Genomic DNA, 27792 nt, shown 5'->3' with positions numbered 1-27792 from the left:
ATGGGTACCTGCGTCTCGGTAAATGGAAGTTTTTTTGGAAACAATCGCCTGATTTCTCAGTGCTTGGATTAAGCTTTGCTTGCAGGCGAACCCTTACTACCGGCCGCGCAGTTTTCGTGAAGCGATTCAGTGCTAAATAAAAAGTGTACCCCGAAATTCTGATAGTTAAACTACACGTCAGCTAAGGTGAACATTGCGGGACATTCTGAATTCGAAATATAACGAGCAAAAAAAAAAAGAAAACAGGCAAACACGACACATTTTTCAAGTTTCAACACAACTACATAACGTTAGTTTTCAAGAACTAATAGTTGGTGCAAGTTAAAAGAGGTGGCTTTGTGAGGTCTCGTAACTGGACAAGGCAAGGCGAGTGCAGGCTTACCCAATCTATGCTTGGCACGATGATGCAAGTTGATGTGCAGGCAAAAGCCCCAGTATCCTGAAACGAACAGAAAATGTTGTACAACAAAGTTCGCTTTCTCGACCAGCGAAACAGAGCTACTGCTGATCAATAAGTTCAAGCTAGATTTGCACACAAAGGACAATAGTAATAATAATAATTGGTTTTGGGGGGAAAGGAAATGGCGCAGTATCTGTCTCATATATCGTTGGACACCTGAACCGCGCCGTAAGGGAAGGGATAAAGGAGGGAGTGAAAGAAGAAAGGAAGAAGAGGTGCCGTAGTGGAGGGCTCCGGAATAATTTCGACCACCTGGGGATCTTTAACGTGCACTGACATCGCACAGCACACGGGCGCCTTAGCGTTTTTCCTCCATAAAAACGTAGCCGCCGCGGTCGGGTTCGAACCCGGGAACTCCGGATCAGTAGTCGAGCGCCCTAACCACGAGCCACCGCGGCGGGATACCGGATATAAAAACCGTGACATAGCCTGAAGTAAAAAATTGAGAGGGACACTTAATTACATTATATGTAATTAAATGTAAGTAATGTTCAGCAGTCTAGCAAGGGAACAGCAGTTCAAGATTGGTAGCGAGGTGTTGGAAGTGGTAAAGGTCTACTTAGGGCAGGTAGTGACCGCTGATCCGTATCATGAGAGAGAAATAACTAGAAGGATAAGAATTGGGTGGGGCGCATGTGGCAGGTTCTCTCAGATCAAGAATGGCAGTTTACCAATATCCCCCAAGAGAAAAGTGTACAACAGCCGCATCTTACCGGTACTCACCTACGGGGCAGAAACGTGGAGGCTAACGAAAAGGGTTCAGCTTAATTTAAGGACAACACAGCAAGCCGTGGAAAGAAAAATGATAGGTGTAACGTTAAGAGACCGGAAGCGGGCAGAGTGGGTCAGGGAACAAACGCGTGTTAAAGACATCATAGTCGAAATCAAGACGAAGAAATGGGCTTGGGCAGGGCATGTAATGCGAAGGCAAGATAACCGCTGGTTCTTAATGGTAACGGAGTGGATTCCAAGAGAAGGCAAGCGCAGCAGGGGGCGGCAGAAGGTTAGGTGCGCGGATGAGATTAAGAAGTTTGCGGGCATACGGTGGGCGCAGCTGGCAAAGGACAGGGTTAATTGGAGAGACATGGGAGAGGCCTTTGCCCTGCAGAAGGCGTAGTCAGGCTGATGATGATGATGATTATTAATACGAGTCGCAGCGCTTCCCGCGCCTTCCAGGGACATAAGAGCACTGCAATACTATTTATAAAGAAATCGAACACCGAAACGACGTCCATATACATGTTATGTTTTTTTTTCTCTTCCTTATTCCATTATACGCGTCTTCCCCCATCAACAAGATTGCTGAGTATAAGTTTTGATACAAGCAGCGCAAGCAGATGAAAAAAAAAAATCCCGAGCAGGACTGAAAAGAACAAGAACACGCAGACGGCTGTGTATTTGCTCTGCTGGGTACCAAATGAAAACGAAGCAAGCGCAAATGTGTCCATACGTGGGCATCTTCAAAGGCTTCCAGACATCAAAGCTTCAGGATTTCGGCGCCCGTGTGTCGGATTCTTACAAGTAACGGAGCTCCGTTTCTCGACCGGTTAAGAAGACGAGAGAGAAAAAAAATTGAAACGCCGGGGGTTCATATAGGCCGTAACGAAGCCGGTAGCAGAACAGCCTTTGAAGAAAACTGAACCAGCTACTTGCTTCGCCTGTCTCGGCGGTTTCTTGTGAAGGTATTGGTTTGCCCATCAAAGTCTAGCTCTTTGCTCACTGTTACTTCTGTTCTTTCGATAACTTAAGCAGTTGCTCATTTATTTGATACTTTATTCTCTGCCGGCTGGGTTAATGAAACTTTATAGGCAGACCGCAGTGGATACTCTGTGATGCAGCTAATATTTACCCGTGTCAACTTTACTAGCGCAATAAAATCTTGATTTTGAGAAACCGAATGTTGTAATTTTTTTTTCGACTTGAGGAACAAATTTTGAATTCTCTAGCGCTAGCTCCGGGGCTTACAGAATTTGTGGACTAAGTCTAACGATCCAAATAAATTCGGCCGTAAAACGCCATTCTGAGAACCACTTCCGGAAACACAGGCAGGAGAATTATGAAAGATAAAATTAAAAAAAAAGAAATAGAACCATTAATGCGCTCAGCATTCGTTCGCGCTCGCAGTACCACGGTAAGAAAATGGAAAGAGAAATAAAACGAAAACTCTCATCACGGCCTGGTCCCCCACTGCAAGGAACAGCAAGAGAGCTGGGAAAATTGTTCCTGCGAAGTGAATTTTCGACCACTTTTTGCATCTGCGAGTTCTCCCGTTGTGGAAAAACTCGCACTTCAGGTTTGTGGTTTATGGTTTATGGAGGTTTAACGTCCCAAAGCGACTCAGGCTCTGAGAGACGCCGTAGTGAAGGTCTCCGTAAATTTCGACCACCTGGGGTTCTTTAACGTGCACTGACATCGCACAGTACCGCGGCCTCTAGAATTTCGCCTCCATCGAAATTCGACCGCCGCGGCCGGGATCGAACCCGCGTCTTTCGGGTCAGCAGCCGGGCGCCATAACCACTCAGCCACCGCGGCGGCTCCGGACTTCGGGGATTTTGCGAAATTCGCTATCGAATATCATGCTTGGCGTGCATGTGGCTTATTTCTCTCGTTCCTTAGCACTTCTATGAGCAAAGCTACGCGCCTTTTTTTGTGGCGAAAAAACGAGAAAAACTCGATTCACCTCAAATTCAGTTCAATCTACGCTCCTGCAAACGACTCAAGAACTTCGATTCACCCCAAATTAAGTTCAATCTACGTTCCTGCAAACGACTCAAGAACTTCGATTCACCTCAAATTCAGTTCAATCTACGTTCCTGCAAACGACTCAAGAACTTCTATTCACCTCAAATTCAGTTCAATCTACGTTCCTGCAAACGACTCAAGAACTTCGATTCACCTCAAATTCAGTTCAATCTACGTTCCTGCAAACGACTCAAGAACTTCTATTCACCTCAAATTCAGTTCAATCTACGTTCCTGCAAACGACTCAAGAACTTCGATTCACCTCAAATTCAGTTCAATCTACGTTCGTGCAAACGAATCAAGAACTTCCAAGAACATCAATGGCGCCAAACGAACCTCACAAACGACGTCCCATTCGTAGCGCTCTTCAAACGCAAAGCTTGACGTATCTTCGAGTTTAACTCTCACGTGACCTTTATTACGATGCCGCTCACTTCTCCTGTACGGGCCTCGGGCGTTTCAATGCGTCCGAAATCATGTTGCCAAGGCAGCAAGAACACGAAAATGCCCGACAGACCAAAACTAAAGAAAAGGGAATCGTGGCTGCCACGCTGTCAAGTCCAGAAGAACCAAGCGTGGCTCGAATGACACTGGGTTGATTTGCGGTCAGCAATGCGAAGTGAAGGCGAGGGAGGTGGTGGCAGGCACACGGGTAAGGGACAGCTGGAAGGAGCAGGGGGAGAAAAGGATGGACAGGGAAAGAAAGAAAGAAAGAAAGAAAGAAAGAAAGAAAGAAAGAAAGAAAGAAAGAAAGAAAGAAAGAAAGAAAGAAAGAAAGAAAGAAAGATGGAAAGCATTAGCAGACGCCGCACGTATACAGGAGTGCACGAACCCCATGTTTTCGCCGACCGCCGGGATGTCCAGCCAACCCCGAAATAGAATTTTTCTGGACAGCGTGGGCCACCGAAATGACAGCGGCAAGGGAAGGTGACATTTTCTATGTGTGCTTGCTTCTTTACTTACGCCCCCTGGGTTTGAATCTACAGAAGAAGATGACAGAAATGGAAAAATATAAAAGAAAAGGAACACCCTGCAGTGCCTGCCCTGATTTCTTTTTTTTTTTTTTGCAGGCGGAAACTGAGCGGCATGCATTCAAGCCTTAAGGCTTGGAAACAGTGCATCTAGATTCCAATAAACCACAACCACATTTTGTGGGCATTCTTTTACGCTTTTGCCATTTGTGAGAGCTGCCTCTGATACGAGAGGTGACGGTTAATGTTGCTTGTTAAGTATAAATCCCGATGCCACACAAGACCAAAAATAGGAATCAATCACAAAAAGAATATTTACGAAATAAAGCCGCGGAATTCAACGACGAATGAATGAATGAATGATATGACATCACCAGGGCGACTAAAAATTAATAGCGTGAGAAAGATCCAAAGAAATAAAAGAAGCTAATGTTTGTGATTCAGATCTATCAAGGCAGCGTCAACGTTGTTATTCCTCGCGATGTCTTCATAATGCATTCCTGACCTCAACGTTTTTTTTTTCTTTTCTGCACGACAATCTCTTTTATCGTACGTCGCTCTTACTTCAGTTTTATTTCCTTTCTACGATGACCTACACATTTCGATCTTTCTAAACCTACGACTTACACACTATATTTTATCCTGCCGTCGTAACAGGCGCGAACAGATGTAGCGGTTGGAGGTAGCTTGCAAGCTGCAGCATCTTCAGCGACATCGGCAAAGTTCAGAGACTGTTGTCATTAATAACTCCTCATCTATGTCCTCTATGTTGATTCCCTTTCTCCTGAAATAATTAAACGTATTTGGAAGGGCTGTACACAACAGTTGAATACCGTAATTGGTCCGTGAATGAGGCACAGACCAGAATTCTGTATGCCGCGTAGAATAATAATGATTCTTAGGTCTTAAACATGCTATGACGTAACAGTCGTCACCCTGTCCGCGAGCAGACCGTGAATCATCAACGTCAGGCGAATAATGAACACTGATGTAAAAGGCCAGGGCACCAACAACCTTGTTTACAGGGCAACATGAAAGAGCCCTGTTTAATCTTCAAAGTTGTCCTTCCACGGCGGTCTTCCGCGCTAGTTCACGAGACGTGCTACACTTGCTCCTCCCTTGCGTGACACGGGACCATCTGTCGCCGGCGACCTCAAATGTCCTCGCGCCGCGTCCAGTCCACACAGTTGATTACGAAATGGCGGAAAGGGCGACACGCATTTTCTGGTAAAACATGAGCATAGTGCACGTCGCGAAGAACAAAAACAAACAAACAATAACTCACCCCCCAGCTGGACGCCTTTCAATTAACAAAAATGGCGACGGACAACAACAGCTTGAGGTCTTTGGGCCACTGGTCACGGTCGTTTCCTCCTCTCAGCCGCGGTCGTTACCGGAAGGCGAAAAAATTTCCGCCGGCGCCCTCTCGTACTACGGGGATTTCAATTACGGCCACGCTCAACGTTGTTGCGCCGGTGGCGTGCGCGATGCAGGCATGTATGTATACGTGCCTACCTGGGTCGGGCCGCGTTCAAGTCGGCAGGCTTTGGTCTCTTGGGGCCATGCTGCAAGACACTCCCGGTCATTGGGTAAAACTGTGCAACTCTGTCGAAGCTGTGAGAGTTGCACAGTATAGAGGGGCTTATGAACGTAGCGGCAAAGGCGCACAGAGTTTGGACACAGTTGGTGCAATTCGTTGGGGTTTTAGCAGGACTGGCAGAACTGATTAGCGCTCTACCCTTCTTACACAGAGTCGGTGGCGTAAGCTCGTATGAGCAGACCCTACGGAGAGTACGTTTAGGACGGTTTGTATATAGACAATAGCACTCCAGACTGGTTTGATACGAGCTCTACAACTTCTGCAGCGCTGCACCTTTATAGTCGGGGGCAGAGTGTGCGGCGGTAGATGGACTCCTGGGAATAGTCTCACGCTGGTTCGTGCGCCTGGCGGCTGTGACACGAGGACCCGCCGAAAACGCGTTAATCGCGTGAGTAGGGCCAATCACGGGGAGAGCATTCCTTTCGAGGTCCGTAATGCGTGGCCCCTTCGGTGTGCGGCGCCTATATAGCTTCGTACCTGCCTCTTCCTGCCTGAGAGGAGTCCTCTCTCAGTCGCTGCGTGTGTAACGTGGATAGGTGGGTGCGGGAGCGTGATACAGCGCTCCTGCGAGACAGTGACATGGGAGCGGAGATCGTGTTCGGTGCGGGGAAGCTGAGAGCTCTCTTCTTTCGCCACTTTCCGGGGGCTGTAACTACACGGGAAGGAAAAGGAGGCAGAGAAGGAAGGCTGAATAGAGAGAGAGAGAGAGTTGGGGAGAGAGCGCCGATCCAGTGCTTTCTGAGTGACTGATCGCGAAATTGCTTGATTACAAGGAAGAACACCGAGAATGGATCGGCTTGGAGAGATTGCTGTTGTTCCCCGCGCTGAGCGGTTGCGGGAGAAACGCGGCGTAGTCTCGGATATCGCGAGGTAGTTAGGCAATTGACCCGCGGCTCGTCGAGAACGTCGCCAGGCGCTGCCTGTCGTGATTGTGGCTAGGTGCGCTGGAGGGGATGCCCTGAGGACGTGTACAAAGTTGTCCCGTAGAGAGGTACAAGTAAGTGGCTCGGCTCGTAAGCTGTGACAGCTTCTTCGGCGAGGTGACGCCTTTAACTAATTGTCTCGGCGGTGGGTGATATTTAATGGGACCTTTCTTCAAGCGTGACAGAAAGCGTACGCGTGCGAAATGTCTCGCGTAACCGGAGTTAACATGATGCGTCATAATTACGCGGTTTGCGGAGTGAGGCGATTAGGGTGTGTGCTTTGGGCACTTCCGAGGTGGAGTTACGTGGGATGGAGCACAGTGGATTGTAGATACGTAAGGTAAGCTTGGGACAATTAAATCTGACAAGGATCTTTATGTGGACGGTCATTTATGACAACAGACTTTGAGCTTTTCCGTGGGATGGAGCACAATGGATTGTAGGTACGAAAGCTAAGCTTGGGACAATTAAATCCGACAATGATCTTTCTGTGGAAAGTTATTAATGACAACAGTCTTTGAAGTTTGCCGATGTCGCTGAAGATGCTGCAGCTTGCAAGCTACCTCCAACCGCTACATCTGTTGGCGCCTGTTACGACGGCATGTATTTTTGTTTTCCTATGACGCTACTACCCGACCAGACGAGATTTCGTCCAACCTTAGACTTCATAGAGGACTTGTAATTGAGTGCGCTGAACCGGTTGTTTTTGTCATGTTTTTCTCCACATCTGCAAAATTATGGGCATGCTCTAACGTGACTAAGGTCATGTTACATCATTTCTGTGCTTTTCGCAATTCATTGTGTATATTGCTATTATCTGCGCTTTTGATTCATTGCAACTCGTTGCAATGAATCAAATGAATCAATGAAGGTCATGTTACATCATTTCTGTGCTTTTCGCAATTGATTGTGTACATTTGCTATTATCTGCGCTTTTGATTCATTGTAACGTAACTTGTTGTTGTGTAGGTTCAAGTTCAATCATGTTTTTGTTTGTCTTTAATTGACATCTTGTGCATCTGTAGCTGATGCCCAGCTCTTGTATAGGGGATGGCAGCCGAGTCAAGCTGCATAATAGCAGCTTTTTCACCCATCTCCTCATGTATGTGTGGTACACGAAAATAAATCAAATCAAATCAAATAAATGTGATGCTGCTTAGCACACTACTTTACAGTTCCACCTTCGCGCCTCCTCCGTTTTATTCCGGCCGTGCGGATGCGCGTCCAGTACCAGGACTTACTAGGGTTAGTATATTCTCCTGCCGCTGATAGACGATGGTGTGTGCGCGGACAGGGTGACGAATTTTGCGCTTACACTGGAATCAATGCCTTTGTTTCGTGCGTTTTAAATCAATCAATCAAATCTTTATTTACATCATCCAGATGTTAGGGGCGCAGACAAAAAGCTCTCACTGGAGCTTGATTGCGCGCCTACGCCCCCGTACAAGGTTTCAAGGTTTGTTTGATTACATATATTGGCAGCAACTAACAAAACAATTGCGTTTGAGGAAAAATAAGCGAGACACAACTGACTCGGAAAAAATAAAAAAGAGATAAAAACAGACAAAAACAGGAAAAGAAATAAGATGCAAAAATACTGGTTTGTAAGACTAACGCAAAGCATTTAGCAATAATGGTAAGAGGTAGCTGAGCATTTGACGTCCATAGTTAGTTCGTATTTGGGGAATGAACCATTTATCGCGGTTTCTTATGGCATAAGTGTGTTCTCTAGGTGTTAGTTGAGACAAAGTTTCAAGAAAATTACGATAGGTATTACTTCTCCTATATCGTTTTATTAAGTTGACATTATATAGCTCGTGTATTGGAGTTATGTGGAAGGCATTAAAAAGGGGTTTTGCCGCAACGTCGCGGGGGATGCTTGCAATGCTTCTTATGGCTCGTTTTTGGATTACATGTAACCTGTTTAAGTTTGAGAGTGTGGTAGTTCCCCATACCGTGAAACAGTAGTTTAAAACGGAAGCAAACATGGAATTATAAAGAATTAGCTTCACTTTTTGTGGCAGAAAATAGCGTAGTTTACTTAACACACCAGTTATTTTTGACAGCGTGTCCGCTGTTTTATCGACATGTGTTGGCCACGATAAATGCTTCTCAAAATATTCTCAAAATCTGCTCCCTGTCCAGCTGGTTGCTCGCAAAACGATCCAGGTCACTCACCGCTTGTTGATACCTCATCTTACATCGGTGTTCTAAATATGCCTCGCCGTTTATTCGCCATGGTGCGGGTGTACTGGGTGATGCTTGTTACCCTTACAGCGTCACAGACGATGTTCTGCATGTTTCAGATGTGTTCCGGAAACTTGTGCGCAGCATTGCATTGAAATGTTTTTGATTGGATTTTATTTGCAGGAAGCAATACAGATGAATCCTTGCGTGTTGCTTAAGGCTAAAGGCTCGAAAGCATGACCAGGTCTTAGCCTCAGCAGTCCAGAAGACCCAATGATTGCTGCTGCCGCCGCTCACATCATTGCTCTTATATCGATTCCTGATGATAGTTTTCTTCAGTTTTGTTTTATTTTGCACAAATCTGTGTTATATGCATATGTGCTTATGGGTGCCTTTTTGATTTCTGTGCACCGCTTTCATGGATGAACGTGTTTATGAATTCTGTGTAAAAACTGCCCACTTCTCTGAGTGTAAGAGTGGAAACCGGGTAACACTTCACTTCTTCAGGCAACTTTGTTTTGCCTTTTTGTCGCCTCCTCGGCAACCAGTGCTGTTTGAAATAAGCTTTGAAACTTGAAACTTTTGACAATTACCTGACGTGGATTAGCATAGCCGCCTTTCTACTTGGAACTTCCTACACACGCCTATTTCAAAGCGCTAACAGAACAAAGGTGAGCACAAATCTTCGTTCTCGAGATGGCTGTAGCATCCTTTATGATAGCACACGCGTTGTATGTCACTTCCCCTGACCGCCGTTGCATGTCCGAACCAATGGAGCATGCTATGGACGAGCATAAAAGCACGCACAAAAAGGCCGCGTTTGAAACGCAGCTTAGCGATACCTTCATGATGATACCTTAGCGATACCTTATCATCATGAACGTACACCAACTAGCTCAGTTTTCTGCCCTGTAGCGATACCTTCCCCATGATCCTAGGCGTGGACAAAGAGCAGAGAGGCAGGTCTGCACGAAATAAGCTTGAAATCGATCAATACGACCACCAAGTTCTAAAGCCACAGAGAGCCGTCTATTGTATCTATAAAATAAAAATACAAGACGTCACAACTCCGCTGAACATTCCGTGACGAAAGCATCGTTGCACCCTTTGCTATATGGTGCTGCATTTTAATACCACAGGCGAAAAAATTCTTGCAACCAATCCAAGACTCTTAATACACCAGAGAGAAAAGTTAGCGCAGATCCGAAGCGACAGACGCCGCGTTAAAAAAAAAAAGTTAGCATATCTAGAATTGTAATGTATCAATCACGCTGTATTTATTACCTCACACTGAACTGTATTGTAGCGAAAGCTTTACTGGCCGCAGGTTGAGCAGTTTCGCGTGATTCCTGGAGAGCCGTGCTGTGCATGCGCGAGGAGCAGTGACGACACACGGCGCATTTCTCTCTCTCTCTCTCGCTTCCTAGTGACAACTGCGCATGCGCCATTAGTAGCACCGAGCCACAGGTGTTCCGCCGTTGCGCAGCGCGCGCCTTTCCTCAAATTCCAATTTTCAGTTCTCTCTTTCCTCTTTCCCTCCCTCCTTTATCCCTTCCTTTACGGCGCGGTTCGGGTGTCCACCGAGATATATGAGGCAGTTACTGCGCCATTTTCTTTCTTCAAAAACCAAACAAAACAAGTGAGGCGACGGCGTTCATAGAGTTCACTGGCGTTGGCAATTTTGCAAAGGCCGTTCATTTTCACGAAACGAAAGGCGCGTTACCGGCTCCGTGGGTCAGTGGAGACCTCAATCTCGCTTTCGCTTTGCATATCCTGGATTAGCTGTGCTAATCCACAGTAATTTTTTTTTTCATAGCATCGCATAATTCTCTTGACACTGTACTTATCTTGTTATCCCCTCCCCTTTGTGTAGTGCCCTAATAGGGGCACTTAATGGTAAAGTGAATAACGAAAATAAGGTCGGACGAGAGATTTAGGGGGCGACCACTGTTAGCTACGCCAACACTGAAGCACCTGCCTTACTCAACTCTTTCCCACCCCTTCTTCGACGCGGATCATGCTCCAAAAGGAACGCAATTCCAGGAAGCGAAGCAACGTCATACAAGAGTTAAAACACCACCTCCGCTGAGGTGCGGCACCTCACGCTTCCTCGCTGCGGTTGCCGGGGGGGGGGGGGGGGGGGGGGGGGAGAGGACCTTGGGAGGCACGCGAGCAGAACCGCAACGACGACGTTAGCGGAGAGAACACGACAACTAGCATGGTCCCGCTGGATCTCCCAGCAACACCGCCCGACGCCGTCACCGCTCGGCGGAGCGTTAACGCTGACGCCGAGAGTGACAACAATGGGATTCATTACCGGCGCGCAGCGGATGAAAGGACTCAAGAGAAGGGGAGGAGAAGATGCGCTGCCAATGACGCATTGTGTGCCTTTCGGAGCGTGGCCGTCCACTCTCTCCTTGCCCTTGGCTTTCTTCTTTTACGTAGCGACTCTCGGACGACGGCGCCTCTTGCAGAGTTCGTCGGCCACGAAGCGAAAGGCAGGCAGCCCTATAGAGCTCGCGGTGCAGTTCTCCTCGTCGCCAGAACAAACAAAGCCAAGCGAAGCCAAGCGAAAGCCAGTATTCAGCCAACGTTTTTTTCTCTAGTGGAAGAGGGCGCTCTCTCTAATGCGGCGAGGACACGGTCCAGCGCTGGTCCGCCGCTCTGTTTCGAAGAATGCTTCCCCCCCCCCTCCCCCCCCCCCCCCCCCCTTACCTAGCTCCTGATCCGCCAGAGCAATGTTCCCATGACGGTTTATCTTAGTCACTCAGCGTCTGCGCCGTAAGGCACACGAAGCACGTTCGTTCAGAAGCATGCCGGAACGTTTAAAACGCAATCCCGTCCGGGCAGCGTTCCCATACCGAAGCTTGTGGAAAGAATTAAGTGGAGCGTACACTCTCTGAACTTGAGTAAAGCGAGCACGACGCGGTTGTCTGTCTCACGCTATACCGTTACACATTAAAATGCATGGTATACTTTAGTGGGAACATAACTGCGATAGCATCGTGCACTAAGGCGTCATAAAAACGCCCATAAATTACCGCTAGCTGGCGCATCAGTGAACTTAACATGCAGAAGCGTGCCCCTGTTACTTTTGCTGCCTCGTGTACAATTCGTCTGTCCTTGTTCCGTCTCTGTAGCTGCTAAAGCCTATCACCGACGTCTTGATTTACTGATGAAGAACGAATTAACAAATCTGAAATCTGGTTCATAAGGAAAGGGTGGGAAAAGGACGGTACGTTTAAGAGGCAGCCGCTAGAGACTCACTTGTCGATATATGAATGCAAGGCGGGCTTCTTGTAATCCTGCACTGTTTCAAGTGTCTTGCGTCATCCGAGGGTTAATTCATGAAGGTTGAGGAGAGAATTTCGCCACACCGTGACAAAGCATAAATTATGCAGCTACCAACGCATTAATGTTTCCGTTTGAGACCGGTCAGTCCTCAAGACACGTAGAAGAAGGTAGCAGCAGCATGAGGGAAAAAAGAGCCTAACGGATACATTTTTTATCAGTAGTCGACAGCGTTGTAAAGACGCAATGAACCGCTGAGCCAGTGGCTCTCACTTGAGGCTCAATAACGTTCTTGTACCGCGCGTGTGCATACTAATAACAAAAATTAGTTATTAATAAGGGAGTAGTTACTCACTGGCGTCCACCCTAGCGCAGCCATACGGCGACAAAAGAAAGCTGTACAGCTTTCTCTGAAACTTCGCAGTCTGTTAAGGTCTGTGCTCACGCCTGATCATTTTGACACGGCCGCATTTAACTTACCGCTGCAGCTAGCTGCTACGTATACAGCTGCTACTGCTACTGCTAATTGGTACTATTGCTACCACTGTTATAAGTCGGATAGAAGTAAAAAAAAGCTGATTTTCCTTTTCAAAGGACCCCCTTCCAGCCAGTGGCGTCGGCCGATTTTCATGATCCTGCTAGCGTGACAATGCAGGAAGTGGCAGATGAGGAGTAGTCCCCACCCTGCACTTTCGGGGGTAGATCCTTCCATGCGTTGTCACGCTACTCCCTGCATTGTCGCCTATACACACGATAGCAGGCAACCACTACTCATTCTACTGGCACGCTGCAGCTAACTAACTGCACTAGCACCCCAAAATGGCGGGAAAAAATGGCGGGTGCTGTGACGTCGGCGAATACCCCCACTACACTTCTCGTGCCCGTCGAGTTTACGTGCAGCAATGCATAAACACTGGGGGAATGATTCATGACTTCAGGAAAACTGCAGCACGCACCGACGGGTATTTCTCCCGAGTCCCGCCCAACGGCATTTCCGCCCCGGTGTGCCACAGGTGAGCGCCAGTACCGAAGCTGCTGCTGCGAGAAGGTGTGGGCACGCAAATGCACGGTTCCTTGGGAACCGTCCTGGTCACATTTCCTGCCCCGTCCGTTTTCTCACGCACCCCGCCATCAAGGGGAAGAGTATAAATATTAGGAAGGGTCTAAATAAACATCCGGACGTTAGCGGCACGAAAATGGCTGCGGCGTCGAATTGCGAGAGCCTTGTTATCGCGTTAGATGTATATGCCTTAACGCAGGATAGAGATGGAGATAATTAGTTCCATCCGTTTATATCGCGAAGATGACTATTATCTCTCAGTTAACCATTCCTAACCTGTCTTCTTCGAATCCATTTCGGCAATGTCCTTTTTTTCCCTGTAGTCGAACTACTCTCATCCCCTAACCACCATCCCCCCCCCCCCCCCCCCCGATCTCTCGAAATTCTAGAAATTGTTAGCAGCCTGTTTGTTTCCAAATATCGGAGCATCCAGGACCTGAGCGGGGGGCAGGAGTGCCTTATATTGGAAAAGAGTATCAGTCGAACCCGGATATATTGAACTCGAAGGCGATTGCCAAGCAGTTCGATATATCGATGGCTCGATATATAAAAAGTGGCAATCGATAAGCTTATTTGTAACCTAGAAGCGAAAATACATGGCACCCACACTAGAAACGCGCTTTTTGCAGCGATGAGGCATCCGCGCGGCTTGCTATGCGTTGGTATAGGCTTAACATCGCACGCCAGCGAAGCCGTAGTGGACGGCTTTGGAACTAGCCACTGCCTACAATAAGGTGTATAATACCGCTACAGTACCTCTAAATAGAACACTCCTTCAATAACATGCAGTTCATTTCCGCTACGCCTTTGGCAGCGAAGCACCCTATAGGCGAAAGCCGCCGCTAGGATTTTGTTAGGTTGACGTCACGGGATGACAGCGATGTGAAGTGTAAAATCAGTGCAAGAGATCAAAGCGCAGCCTCAAGCACAGTTCATGTTCAACTGAAAACGCAGTTCCGCCTGATAACACACTTTCGCAGGAGCCCAAGGCCGCGCAATCGACTAGTCTACGCGCGCGAAAAGTCATCGAAGAGCGCTGTTGAAAGAAACACCACCTGAATGCGCGCGGCGCGCATTTCGATATATCGAACGATTGGAGAAATTGGAGTTCGATATACCGCGCCACTTTCCCATACTTTAGTCGGAAATTTTAGGGGAGAAATCTGTACGTTCTATATATCCAATAATTCGAACTATCCGGATTCGATATATCCGAGTTCGGCTGAATGCCCCGTCGCTTTCCCGCCATGTATATAGTGAGTCTGGCGTTTAGTCAAACGGAAGTGATGCGTACGGCTTTCGGCATAGGCTGCGCCACCTAGCAAGCGACCACTGGCACGAGTGCTGGCGCCCAACACCTCTTCGTCGACCATTGCTCTTTGAATCGGTGTTCGCTTGTAGCTGACATTGCTGACGAGTTTTCCCGGGCCGACTGGCGGGCTACTGCGCCTCCGACGAGGCGAAAATCAATTTTTCGTCTGCTTGCCACGCACAGTGACTTGCTCACCTGACATCAGATTAACAAGACCAAGACGGAAGCTTCTCTGAGATGGCAGCCATACTGGCAGCTTCCTTACAGGTAGTAGGGAAGCATCCCGTAGGGCAGATTCTATACAGAAACCATCCATACGAGCAGCTTCCGCTTGCTTTACTAGTCTTTTTCGAGCTAAACTTGTCGACCGACGCTGAGAATCACGTCATCACCGCCAACAGCCAGGCAGCGGAAAGCGCCGATGCGCGCGCATTAAGGAACGCGCTGAGAAAACTGCGCCGCGGTGAAACTGATGGGAGGCGCTGACAGGCAGGGAGCAGCAGTTGCGGAATGCCAGATACTGATCCGGAGTTCCCGGGTTCGAACCCGACCGCGGCGGCTGCGTTTTTATGGAGGAAAAACGCAAAGGCGCCCGTGTGCTGTGCGATGTCAGTGCACGTTAAAGATCCCCAGGTGGTCGAAATTATTCCGGAGCCCTCCACTACGGCACCCCTTTCTTCCTTTCTTTCACTCCCTCCTTTATCCCTTCCCTTACGGCGCGGTTCAGGTGTCCAAAGATATATGAGACAGATACTGCGCCATTTCCTTTCCCCCAAAAACCAATTATTATTATTATTATTATTATTATTATTATTATTATTATTATTATTATTATTATTATTATTATTATTATTATTATTATTCTATATGACTCTTTGCTAGGTGGCGCTGACTCTGCCGAAAGCCATGTGCTTCACTGATCGACTTTGATTCCAGCGCGATGGCGGTGTAACGCCAACTCATGTCTCGCGGGGCATTCTGCAGGCGCCATTATCCCCCACGGAGAGATTTAGAGTGCCTTCTACCGCGCTGTCTCGATTCGCTGTGACTTCCGCTCTGTTCTGAGCCCTTTATGTCGCCGTCCCCAGGATATCCAGTGACAGTTAGCGCTAACAGGCCCAAAAGCGCGAAAAGGCGTAACGCTTGGTAATTTAATGAAAGATGCACACACCGAATTGTCGCTCCATCTGTAGGGCATGTCACAAAGCCGAATTTTCTCCATATCGTCAGCGTGCGGTCTTTATCAGCGGGACCACCCAACTCCGTACAGCAAATAAGGGAGTACACCACTAATCCGTCGAGACAGCTCGGGTCTTCTAGAAGCCTAACAGCCCAGAACGTCTCCTCTGGGAGAGATCAACACAGCTTGACTCAAGTAGAACAAAACGTTAAACTAGCTGCTAATTCCCTCCTGGTGCAGACAGAGCAGGGACACGATGCGTTGTCCAGGCTGCTGTCTTGGACTAGTTTCTTCTGAAATATGATGATGATCATGGTTTGATTATATTTTGATTGCGCGCAAGGACAGCTTCGGCTATAAAGAGCACTATGGCTAACGTGGTTGTCACAGACCAAAATTTCGCGTGCATTTCACCCCGGGCAATCTGAGCACCAGTTGAAGGGTAAGATGGTAGCCAGCAGCTGTGGGAAACGCACCGCGCACTCCCCGCATACAGAGAATACGCTCAAATCGTTTCGTTTGAAAGCTTGGCAGTTTCAGCAACTACATTTCCCAGAACATTTCTGGTCACATTCGTTAAGCCCACCTCAGAAGCACGAGCCCATAAAAGTTCTCGAAAGCCGGCAGTCTTGGCGCAGAGCCCAATTCACGAGGTTTGAGAAGCAATCGTGGGAACGTCTGCGCTCGTCCCCGTAAAGCCCGAAAACACACGGAGGCTACGTGACGTGGGTCTTCTTAACGAATATGACCCTAAAAGCCATGGGAAACGCCGAAGACTGAGAGGCGCCAAGCTTTGCACGGCTTCCGTGCCGCGGGCGTTAGCGTTTATCGAGAATCTCGTCTAGCCCGGTAAACTGCGTAACCGGTCATGCGCCGGGTGGTCGCGCTTCAACCGCGGGCGACGCGCGCGCCCCCTCTTTTCCAAGCGGGATACCGTTTTGCTACTCAAGCCGTGATTTATGCCAGCCTATCAAAAGAAACCGCTCGCTCTACCGTACGCGACGAGGGGGCGCTCGCATCTGCGTGCGCCGAGAGTGGCGATCCCTGCGGAGGTGGCGGCACGGCGCGGGTATAATTGATCAACTTGCACGACCATCACGTTGGCCTCCTCGCCGCTGCGGCGAGTCGACCGCAAGCGTGCGTGATGTGAACATGTATGCAGCGTCGGCGGCGGTGCAGCACTGCAGAGGTCTCTTACAGTGAGCGACTAACGGAGCGGAACAACTCGGTTATTCACATTCCGTTGTGACCCTGACTACCGAGCTCACCGCGGCATGGTTTGCGACTGAATTAATGAATCGATTAACGTAGCGAAGCAGCACAAGGAACGCCTTCTCGAGAACGGAGAAAGAAAAATGTCCTTAATACAACATTAAGTCAAAGCGAGACACTTGAAAGTATCTCTGCGCACGGCCCTGCTCGCATTTCGATTCCACAGGGAATTCGGCCGGCGCTGGCGGGGATGACTTTGCCCTTGCCAGCACAGGAATTTTTTTAACGGAACAAGTATCTTACGTGCGTAGCATGAAGAAGCCCATTAGCGCGTGGCTTTTGTTGAGTCATTAGTTTTTGTGATCCTTGGGAGCTCAGTTTACCAAATGCGGGCACCGAGAACGAGAGAGAGTCTATCGATTTCACGACCGCAGACCCCATTACTGGCTGCTTTGAGGCTAGCTAAAGTGGTCTCGATAAATTTATAAGGAGACCACTGCGTTACGGTTTCTTAATAATAATAATAACTGGCTTTGGGGGAAAGGAAATGGCGCAGTATCTGTCTCATATATCGTTGGACACCTGAACCACGCCGTAAGGGAAGGGATAAAGGAGGGAGTGAAAGAAGAAAGGAAAAAAGATGTGCCGTAGTGGAGGGCTCCGGAAAATAATTTAGACCACCTGGGGATCTTTAACGTGCACTGACATCGCAGAGCACAGGGGCACCTTAGCGTTTTGCCTCCATAAAAACGCAGCCGCCGCGGTCGGGTTCGAGCCCGGGAACTCCGGATCGGTAGCCGAGCGCTCTAACCACTGAGCCACCGCGGCGGGTTAAGGACGAGACACAGAATGAAGAACAGACGCTGCGCTGATTTTTGTTGAGCTCTGATCGACTGTCGAAAGTCGGCACTATACGAGTGTTCGGTGTTTTATGGTGTCCATGTCCACAGCGGCTTATTTTCGGACTAATTTCACACCCTTTTTCTTCCTTCATTCGACGAGGCGAACTTGCACGTTCAGCGCTCAGAGCGCGCGTAATTTCCATTGGGCGAAGCTGTCACTAAACCGTCAACACTTCCCACCAGGCACCGCAGGACATAATAATAATAATAATAATAATAATAATAATAATAATAATAATAATAATAATAATAATAATAATAATAATAATTGTTTTTTGGGGAAAGGAAATGGCGCAGTATCTGTCTCACATATCGGCGGACACCTGAACCGCGCCGTAAGGGAAGGGATAAAGGAGAGAGCGAAAGAAGAAAGCAAGAAAGAGGTGCCGTAGTGGAGGGCTCCGGAAAATAATTTCGACCACCTGGGGACCTTTAACGTGCACTGACATCGCACAGCAAACGGGCACCTTAGCGTTTTTCCTCCATTAAAACGCAGCCGCCGCGGTCTGGTTCGAACCCGGGAACTCCGGATCAGTAGCCGAGCGCCCTATCCACTGGACCACCGCGGGACAGCCGGGAGTGAATGACGGTTTTTCCCACGCGTACTGACATCTCAATCAGACAGCGATGTGCAAACCGAATGGCCCCTGCTCCGCGCAACGAAGCGCCCCCTCCTCGACCGCCCGAGAGCACGCGGGGGGCATCACGCTTAGGGAGCGAAGAAAAAGAAGAATCTGCGAAAACGACGAAGGCACGCATCTCGCATATGCGTGACACTTGTAAAAACGCCGACAGGTCGTCCGACGGGGCGTGCCGCCGTCCAGGGCGCGCGCTGGTGATGGTGGCGGCGGAGGGGGCAAGAGGGGGGGATTGGGGGGGGGGGGCGGTGCAGTACGCAGCGTGGACTGCTCTCTGGTGCCCATACATTACGCCCATATCGCACGGCGGCCGCCGGCATCACAGTGTAACGGGCTCACCCGTGGTTGTGGGTCGCTGCGCCCCAGGCAGCTGCTATGTGAGGCCGCAGGGGTCCCGTACACCGTGCGGTCATTATCTACCAAAGGCGGTGCGTTTCAACGTTCTTTATTCCGTTCACTTTGCTTTTTTATTACTAATTTTTCTAGGCTCAAACGTTCTTTTTGCAACTCCGTTCTTCCCAGCTCCTCGTCGTGACTCGTCGGTACGAGATAAAAGCCGCCGCGTAAGAATGAAGTAAGCAGCCCCCTTTATGCGAGAATATTGCGGTAATAGCCTCTCGCCACGTGTACAGTGGACAATGCGACTTAGTTCACGTAGGTGGGGAAGCCTCCAGCGAAAATTCAAACGGCATTCGCTTCTGCTCTCTCGTCTCTTTAGTTTCTGTACCGAAAAGGACTGGCGTATTAAACCGGACCGTTGGTTGGTGCGTTACCCGCTCGCTCGTCACAGCTGAATGATGGCGTCGGTAGAAGCTGGATTAGTGTCGAGGATGAGTGGCGCGCATTTGCACAGTGCGTGGACTAATAAATCTCAGAGGGGAACTTAAGCTCCTGAACGCAAAATCTGAGCAGTGCTTGTTTGTTTTTTGCACGTTCATACGGAGCTTCACGCACAGACCGATAATACTAGCACCCTACACTCCTTAAAGACTGTATTGCCTTCCTATAGATATTTATCTTTGTCAATTGATAGTCTATAGACAAAAGTCAACTAAATGTGTATGGCCATAAGTCTATAGATTGTCTATTGACTGTCTATAGGATTTCTATTGCCTATGGACTGTTCTCTAGGGTTTGTCTTAGAAAGTCTATAGACAGAAGTCTGTGGACAGTCTATAGGCTGACTAAAAAAATTTTGTAAGGTTAGCTGCCCATAGCCCAGTGCAAAGTAAAGTCATCCTAAGGATTTTTTTGTTCTGTTTTTCAGAGGCAGTCGGTATCTCAATAGGGCCAGATCTGTCGCTAAAAGTCCCGAAAAAAAAAAGACATGAGCTACTTCCTGCCCAGACTGCAACTGATCGTCCCTGAATCGACGCGCGTGCTTAGTGCAGAGGCAAACTGCTCCCTTAGGCTTAAGGCCCCGTCGCCGAAACCGTCGCGGAAGAAATTGCGATGTCCGCGTATTGCTTCCCGCGGGATTTCGCAACGACTCCAGACTACAGCCCTCCTTTGCCGCCTTTCTCCCTCTCATCCTTTCTTCTTCCTCTCCGCCGCCATTCCTCGCGCGCCTGCCTCCGCCGCGAGCCGGCATCGAACGCTGTGGTGTCGACCGGCGCGCGAAGAAGCCGGCGAGGCCGAGCTCTCCATCTCATCGGGGCTCGACAGCGCGAGGAAGGCTCCCAGAGGGACGCAATTACTCTCGGGCGGCAGACCTCAGAACGACCGCGCTCGGCCCGACTGCCCGATGTCCTCCGGGCGATTTCGCCACCCCATGCCGGGAGTCTTTTCTCCCTCCTCACCCACTTTCTCCGCCGTTTCTTTGCCTTTCCCTCTCTCTCTCTCTATCCCCGCGCTCTCACAGCTCTCTATTCCTCCCCCCCCCCTCCCTTCCACCCCGAGAGCACCAAGCAGCCTCCTGTCTCTGTGTTTCCTTCCTTCCGCCCGGACCACCGCCGTCTGTCTTGCTTCTTCGAGTTGTTGCGTTATCGAACGGCCACGCCTCCGCTATCTTTCATCTTTGTCTCTATCCCAACTCTGCTCTCGGCAAAAACGCGCAGGGACAGTCCGTCTTTTTTTTTTTTACTTCGTTGCGTTCTGGAGATTACGTCACGGAACAGGAAGAAGGAGGCGCGCTAAAGCGCGAACGTACAACATTTGGCCGCGAGCTAGCACCGCTCCCCTTCCGCGGGCCCCTTTCGGGGACGACCTGAACCTCTTACCCACCCAACCTTTCGCCTTTCCCCGCGCAGCGATCGACGACACACTACTATTGACCCGGTAATGGCATTGGCCGACGTAATCTCTCCGGCGCGCGGACTGCAAAACCATCGGGTGTTCGCGCGCGAACAACCCTACTCTTGCTCGGAGAAGCGCGCGTTGTTGCAACGACCGACGGATGACGGGGACGGCGTTTTCAGACCATTTTCCTCCGCTTGCTTACATACTTGCGCTTGTACAGCCCCCCCCCCCCCCCCCTTTCCCCCGCCTCTTTCTGCGTCTTCGCCTTGAACGACTGCTTCAAGCGGAAACACACAGCTGAGGCATCAGGCGCTTGTGGCGCCGCGTCGCGGACGTGGGTCGGGCGGGTGGATGATAAAAAAAGAGAAAAAAGAAAAAGCGGAGCGCAGACGACAGTTCCGCTGAAAGCAGAGAAATCGTTTTCAGGACTATGCGCGCGGGCTGCTGCCAAGCTTCTTGTGCACCTTCAGTTCTTCTTCTACTACCGTTATATCATTGCTTGTTTCTTTCTCTTTCATTTTTTTTTTTCTGGTCCCAAATGGCGAGTTTCGGAGGTCGTTTACGGAAGCCCTGGCAAGGCTTAGCGCAGTACCACTACGCACTATAGATGTTCGACGGTGCCTTGGTTCGCGGAAGCTGTTTTTCTGTCTCTGGATAGTTGTGTAAACTCCTTCCGTTCTTTTCCAATCTTCTACATCACCGACAAGCAAAGGTACTTCGGGAGAGTATTTTTGTTTTATATTGTTACGTTACCTTTGCCTTCGTTCAGAAAGACAAGCCCGCTCAAGATACCTATATTTTCTTCTCGCCGTCGTCCAGCAATAGTGAGCTGGAAAAGTGACCAAGTGCGGGCAATGTTCCGCGTAACTTGTACGAAACTTCTGTACCGAATCCAGAACTGCAAGCGGCGCCAGAGAAATCCTAGTCTCCCGTTGAAGGTGTCTTGTGTCCGGAGATATTGCTTCGTTGGCATTTTCGGTAACACTTGCTTATTTCTCGCTTGGGGTGTTCCGTTTATAGCTCGCAAGTAAGCATCAGCATTAGTCAACTGACTACAATGTCAAGGATCTTTTTTCTCATTCTTTCGCACTGTATAATGTCAGTGCACGTTGAGAAAATGCTAGTTTGTTGGATTGTAACAGGAGCTGTGCAGTGGGTAATCTCTCATGACTCGCGTGCTGTTCCGGGACGGTGAAAGCCCATGGTTTACCGGCAGACACTGCTCAGCAGCAGAAATTTTAACTATTCCTTAGAAGCACAGTCATTGATCTTACGGCCCACCGTTTCACGAATCAATTGGTTTATCAAGAATCACTGATAGGCAGCAGGCACTGAAGGCACATCCAGGAGCGCCATACCAAGGTCCTTCGAAAAAGGAAACGCATTGATTTTTTTTGTTTACCTAAAAGATAACTGCCATGCAGTTGTCAAATTGTCGTCCAACTCAGCGAGCTACAGTCAGCATAAGCGATCCCTACAAAGGCACTGCAGCCCTCAACTGGTCTTCTCTGTGCTTTACTTCCAGCATTTACATCGCCTGCTTGGCTACTGCGATCGAATCCTCGTTCTAAGATATATTAGTTAATCAGTTGCAGTAATCATATATCTGCCAATGCAGAAGCAAAAGCCTCAGGCATCTTCACTGTAAGCTGTCGACCTCGCCTTCTTTGTGTCCTACAGCGAAGCGACTCTCGACAGCCGAAAGGTGACCTTCGTTCAAACGGCAATGAACCTCAGAAAAGAAGTCGCTGCTTCTATCCAACTTAAAACGAAACTATAGAATAAAACTAAGTGAAGCGCGTCGATTATTCCGCTCTTTTAAGATCCGAAGACGACTGAGAACGCTCGAAACGCAAGGCGCTGCCAACAAGCACTTCGATCGAATCGGGGCGATGGACAACGGGGAAAAAAGAAAAGGAAATGAAAAAGCGGAGCGATCACGGGCTGAGAAGAACGCATCGAAAAGCTATATAGCAGCGGTCACTCGCCAAAGCCACGCTGGGCGGAGCGTTGAAGCCATTCTCCTCTTTTCCGAAGCGAGCCGCGGCGTGGCGTGGCAGTCGCCGCTCGATCGCTTTCTTCCAAGCGGAAGACTCGATGGCGGGAGCACGAACCGCGTTAGCGCCGTGGTGGAGACGAACTCATCATCAAGATCGGATGCCCTCTTGGACTCCCGAGCACAACTGGGGCCGATGCGAGCCCGGTCGTCCAGCCTCCTTCCCCCCCCCCCCCTTCTCTCTCCCCTTTTGGGCAGACTCCCCCCCCCCCCCCTCCCCTCCCCTTTCCGGACGCCTGCTTCTTCTTCTTGGGGCCAGGCGCTCCAAGAAGCCCGGCAGTTTCTGCCGAAAGAAACAGAAGCAGAGGCTCGGCATCTCGAGCGCCGACGGAGACAAAAGGAGCAGTCCGACGAGCATCCTCGTGGAACTAATGACCCTAACTGCTTTGCGCTGTCCCGAGGGACGGAGGGGGGGTTGGAGAAGGCAGGGCGGCCTCCAGCGGTCCGAGGAAAAGCGGAGAAGTAGGTGGGATGGCGGCGGCGCCGGACGCCCTCGGGAGAAGACGCCGACGTGACCCGAGCTGGAGTAATAAAATTACTCCCCCCCCAACCCCCCTCAAACTTCTAGGCCCGCCTCTGGAGCGGCGCGGTTTCGGCGTTTCTCGAACCCCCGCCCGCGTTCGCTCGCCCGTTGCTGTGGCGTTGCGAGAGCGCCAGCAGTCGGCGCTGAGAGATTCCGAGGCGTCATTTTGTCAGGCATATTAGGCATACAAGTGTTAACGCGTCCGCGTATGTACCTACTGAATCGAACATTGAGCTGCCTTGGTTGCGGATGCTGGTGCACGAATGGCAGCCACTTCGGAAAGGGCGAATGGAATGCGAATAATATGCAAGTGAACGCAGAATGCAACGTTCGTGATCAACTCTTTCTTTGGACCGTCTACAGAGTGTCTATGGACTTTATATAGACAAATCCTCTAAACTGCTTCGTTGCCAATAGAGATCAATCAATCAATCAATTAATCAATCAATCGTTTTATTTTCATCACAAAATGATGAGGGTTGGTTCAGGCAAAAAGTGGAAACAGCAGTGTGCACACAATCAATAGATATATCGTCATACACTCTCAGTGGTGTGTGGCCTATCGAGAGTCTATAGACCATTTCTCTATAAAGGAAATAAGAGAGTAGCCGTGTGCTTACGGATTGGTATAAGTGTTTATGCATATAAGTGCTCTGGTTGCGAGTGATAAAAGGTTTGCCTTTAAGGACGCGGGTGCTGCCTCGTAGTATGGCCCAAATGAGGATGAGGCACCGAACGAGGGGGCTAGTTCCTCAGTGAAAACCTATGACCTATTTGCTGCGCAGGCCTCGCCGACACTTGTGCTGTTTTTATGCTGTGGCCTGCCGTTGAGGGGGAAAGTGTCTAATTCTACATGGGCGCATACGCCGTGCCAGCGCGGAAGTGGGGGAGGAGGAGGAGGGGGGGGGGGGGATTACTGCCATCGCGATCGTTTCTTCGTCTATTTAGTATGTACTGCGATGGACAGCTTCTCGTACTCGAATCCAGCGCGACCGTACCGAGACATGTCTGCCGGCTAGTGAACTAGCCTGTGGTCTCAATACAAGCTGTTTCTTTACCTCCGCAATGTGCACACGAAATCAAATCAATCTCCGCTAATACAAACTCGCGTGAAAAAAAAGGCGGCCAGGAATGCCCCGAGGAACAATTTAATAGCCTCCCTTCAGACCCATAAGCTGCCCGGTGGTTCGCACAAAGCTAGTAGTAATGACTTCGTCATCAAAAGAATTCGAGACTCAGGATGAATCTTCGGCAATGGTGGAGAAGACAGCGCGGCAGAAGGAATTGGACGACATTCTGCACTAAAGCAATGTACCCTCCACCCTGGCATTTATTCCAGGGGTGTTGGCAATAACGTAGGTAAACAAGCGGGTTCCACACAGATCATAGCAATGAGGTCAGAGAGGATGACGGCAACCAGATCGTGCAGGACTTCCAGCAATCATTCCTAGATACCAAAAAGGTCCCCGAGGCGGCAAGACTACTTTTTTTTTTTCCTTTCCAAGAACGCATATGCCAGAAGCTATCACGCCCTCAAGACCATTTTCCCACATTCACAAACGTTAAAGATCCCCAGGTGGTCGAAATTATTCCTGAGCCCTGCACTACGGCACCTCTCTCTTCCTTTCTCCTTTCACTCCCTCCTTTATCCCTTCCCTTACGGCGCGGTTCAGGTGTCCAACGATATATGAGACAGATACTGCGCCATTTCCTTTCCCACCAAAAACCAATTATTATTATTATTATTCACAAACTCAAGGCAGACAGTGGCACTGTTTCCGTACATCTAGAAAGGAAATTCCGAGGGTCAGACTTTGCTTAAAAACCGTCCATCTGCGACACCATTTCCTTATCTCCTCTCCATTTATCGCATAGGGTGCTACGTCCACGGGGGTCGTCCCGCCATGCTTGCGCTGGTGGACGCAACCATCGGCATCGATAACACTGCAGGGACCACGCTGGAGCTCTTTCCAGCCCGTGGATTCTGTAGCTGACTCACCTCTTCTCATTTTCCCTTTGGTAACCGCCCTCTTAAAAATAAATACAGACAATGAATGGCGCAGTATCTGTCTCATATATTGTCCAGCGATATATGAGACAGATACTGCGCCATTTCCTTTCCCCAAAAATCAATTTAAAAAATTAAAAAAATTAATGAAAAAAAATTGGATGGGGCACTGCAATCCTCCAATGCCGAACCTTTTTGCCGCGACCTTTTGTAGTGATTGGTCGTTCTTCAAAGCTGGCGCCACGTCCCTTTATCGCTTTGTGGATGGCAAGACGCGGCCAGATTTACCTCGATTGATCACATCCATGCGCAGCCGATTCTACCTCGCCCCAGAATGTTCTAGTAACACTGCACGCTTTATCTCGAAAGTTCGCTATCAGCTTTAAATTGAGCACGGCCGAGAGCATTGGGCATTCTGTTCGACGACCGGCGAGCACGCTTGTTGCTGCCGCCGGCGCCGAGTGATTCAGTCCACGGTGGGCGCAAGTCAGCACAAATATAAAGAGTTCTGTTTAGACGCCATTTTAGCTGTATTTCTGCTCTCCGGATCGCAGTCACCACTTCGCGACAATGTGACGTGATCGCGTTAATAAGTTAATGCTCTTATATGCGGAATTAGTCATTCTCAACCTTAAATCCGAAAGTCCCTGGGAGTCCTCACATCCACCCCTCCGTCCACAATGGTGCAGCGGTTAAGGAATCCGCGATTCACTGCCCAGCGATGGGAGGCGCTGCCACATGCGGGGCCTGTGCAACCCTGGTTGCACTTCCCGAGCAAGCTCGCGCCGATTAATCATTAATTTAACAGCCACGTGCTAACATGGTCACTTTGCTCGCAATACGGTGGGCAGGCTGCGATGACGCCGCAAGGTCTCGTGACCTTGGTGGCCCACCAAGGTAGCATTTCCGGCGTGTGTCCATCTGGACCACCCTACGCCCCTCTATTTTTCACTCACAACGCCGACGCCGGGTTTCCTTCGTAACGGGGCCTTTAACGCTGTCGCGTTAAAAAAACATAGGGACAACAAATAACACAATGTGTTGGCAATGGTGTCGGCAATGGTAATGTGTAACGGAGTGGATTCCAAGAGAAGGCAAGCGTAGCAGGGGACGGCAGAAGGTTATGGGTGGGCGGATGAGATCAAGAAGTATGCGGGCATAGGGTGGGCGCAGCTGGCAGAGGACAGGGTTAATTGGAGAGACATGGAAGGTGCTTTTGCCCTGCAGTGGGTGTAGTCAGGCTGATGATGATGATGATTATTGTAATTCGATAGCACCCGAAGGCGTTGATGCTTTTGTCGGAAGTGTTTGGTGATATTTGTGAGACCTGATCTCTTCCCACGCACCATCTTGCACCCACCACGTTTGCCTGACGGAGGCTTCCCACAAGCGAACCTGGTCTGGTGACCTCACGCCCCTCCAGCCAATGGGATTTCTCCGCTCTGAGATCGTCACTGGCGACGTCACTGCCCGCTAGCCAATCAGGATTTTTTCTGGACGACGCATGGGGGCGCCGCGTTAAGGCTCCCGTTTTGCACAAAATCTGCGCTCGTCGTCTTCGGCGTCGTCGGTGTTGTGAGCGAAAACGCCCAGGCGATGGAACCAACTGAGCGACCTCGGTTACGCGACCTTCCGTCGTCATCACAGACTGCCCACCATACTGTGCGCAAATTGACCACAATGTCAGGTGTCAGTTAAAATGATGTGTGACTGATCGCTCGGGAAAAGCAACCTGAGTCGCACAAGCCTCGCATGTGACAGTGCACGACGTCGCAGTGCTGTGTGACATCGTTTAACCGCTGCACCACTGAGCAAGGAGCGGTATGATTGCTCCCAGGGATCTATAAGTGTAGAGTCAAGAATGACCAATTCCGCATATATGGCATTAATTAACGAAATACGCTAGCGCGTCATACCCATAGGCGAAGCTTAAGTGTCACCTCCAATTTTTTTTTATTGTGGTGAACGCGCCGCGGTGGCTCAGTGGTTAGGGCGCTCGGCTACTGATCCGGAGTTCCCGGGTTCGAACCCTACCGTGGTGGCTGCGTTTTTATGGAGCAAAAACGCTAAGGCGCCCGTGTGCTGTGCGATGTCAGTGCACGTTAAAGATCCCCAGGTGGTCGAAATTATTCCGGAGCCCTCCACTACGGCACCTCTTTCTTCCTTTCTTCTTTCACTGCCTCCTTTATCCCTTCCCTTACGGCGCGGTTCAGGTGTCCAACGATATGTGAGACAGATACGGCGCCATTTCCTTTCGCCAAAAAACAATTATTATTATCTACTGCGGTGAGAGTTCAATGCTGCCCATAAGTAGTCAGAAAACAGTACTCCACCCATTACTGCATATTTTTTTCGCCACTAAAACTTAGACCAGGCGCCCAGCGGCGATAGTGCAAGCGACGTCGCTGGGCACGCTAGCATAGCAGCCCTTAAAACAACCACGAAGAGGAAACGCGACCATCAGCGGCCCTCCTCTTGGATATCGATTG

The 27792-nt window shown here is 49.5% G+C and overlaps 1 protein-coding gene across 1 annotated transcript in view; it reads right to left on the bottom strand.

The window, feature by feature from the left end:
- Positions 1 to 27792, bottom strand: part of LOC144111267 (uncharacterized) — a 242809-nt gene that overhangs the window by 205010 nt on the left and 10007 nt on the right. Inside the window, exon 2 of the mRNA XM_077644496.1 lies at positions 383 to 439. The gene's annotated coding sequence lies outside the window, so the exon portion shown is untranslated. The remainder of the gene's footprint in view (positions 1 to 382; positions 440 to 27792) is intronic.

Source organism: Amblyomma americanum, chromosome 11 (genome assembly GCF_052857255.1).
Source record: "Amblyomma americanum isolate KBUSLIRL-KWMA chromosome 11, ASM5285725v1, whole genome shotgun sequence".
NCBI classification, from domain to species: Eukaryota; Metazoa; Arthropoda; class Arachnida; order Ixodida; family Ixodidae; genus Amblyomma; species Amblyomma americanum.
Note: the sequence above shows the minus strand (reverse complement) of the source record. Positions and strands in the feature narration are given on the sequence as shown.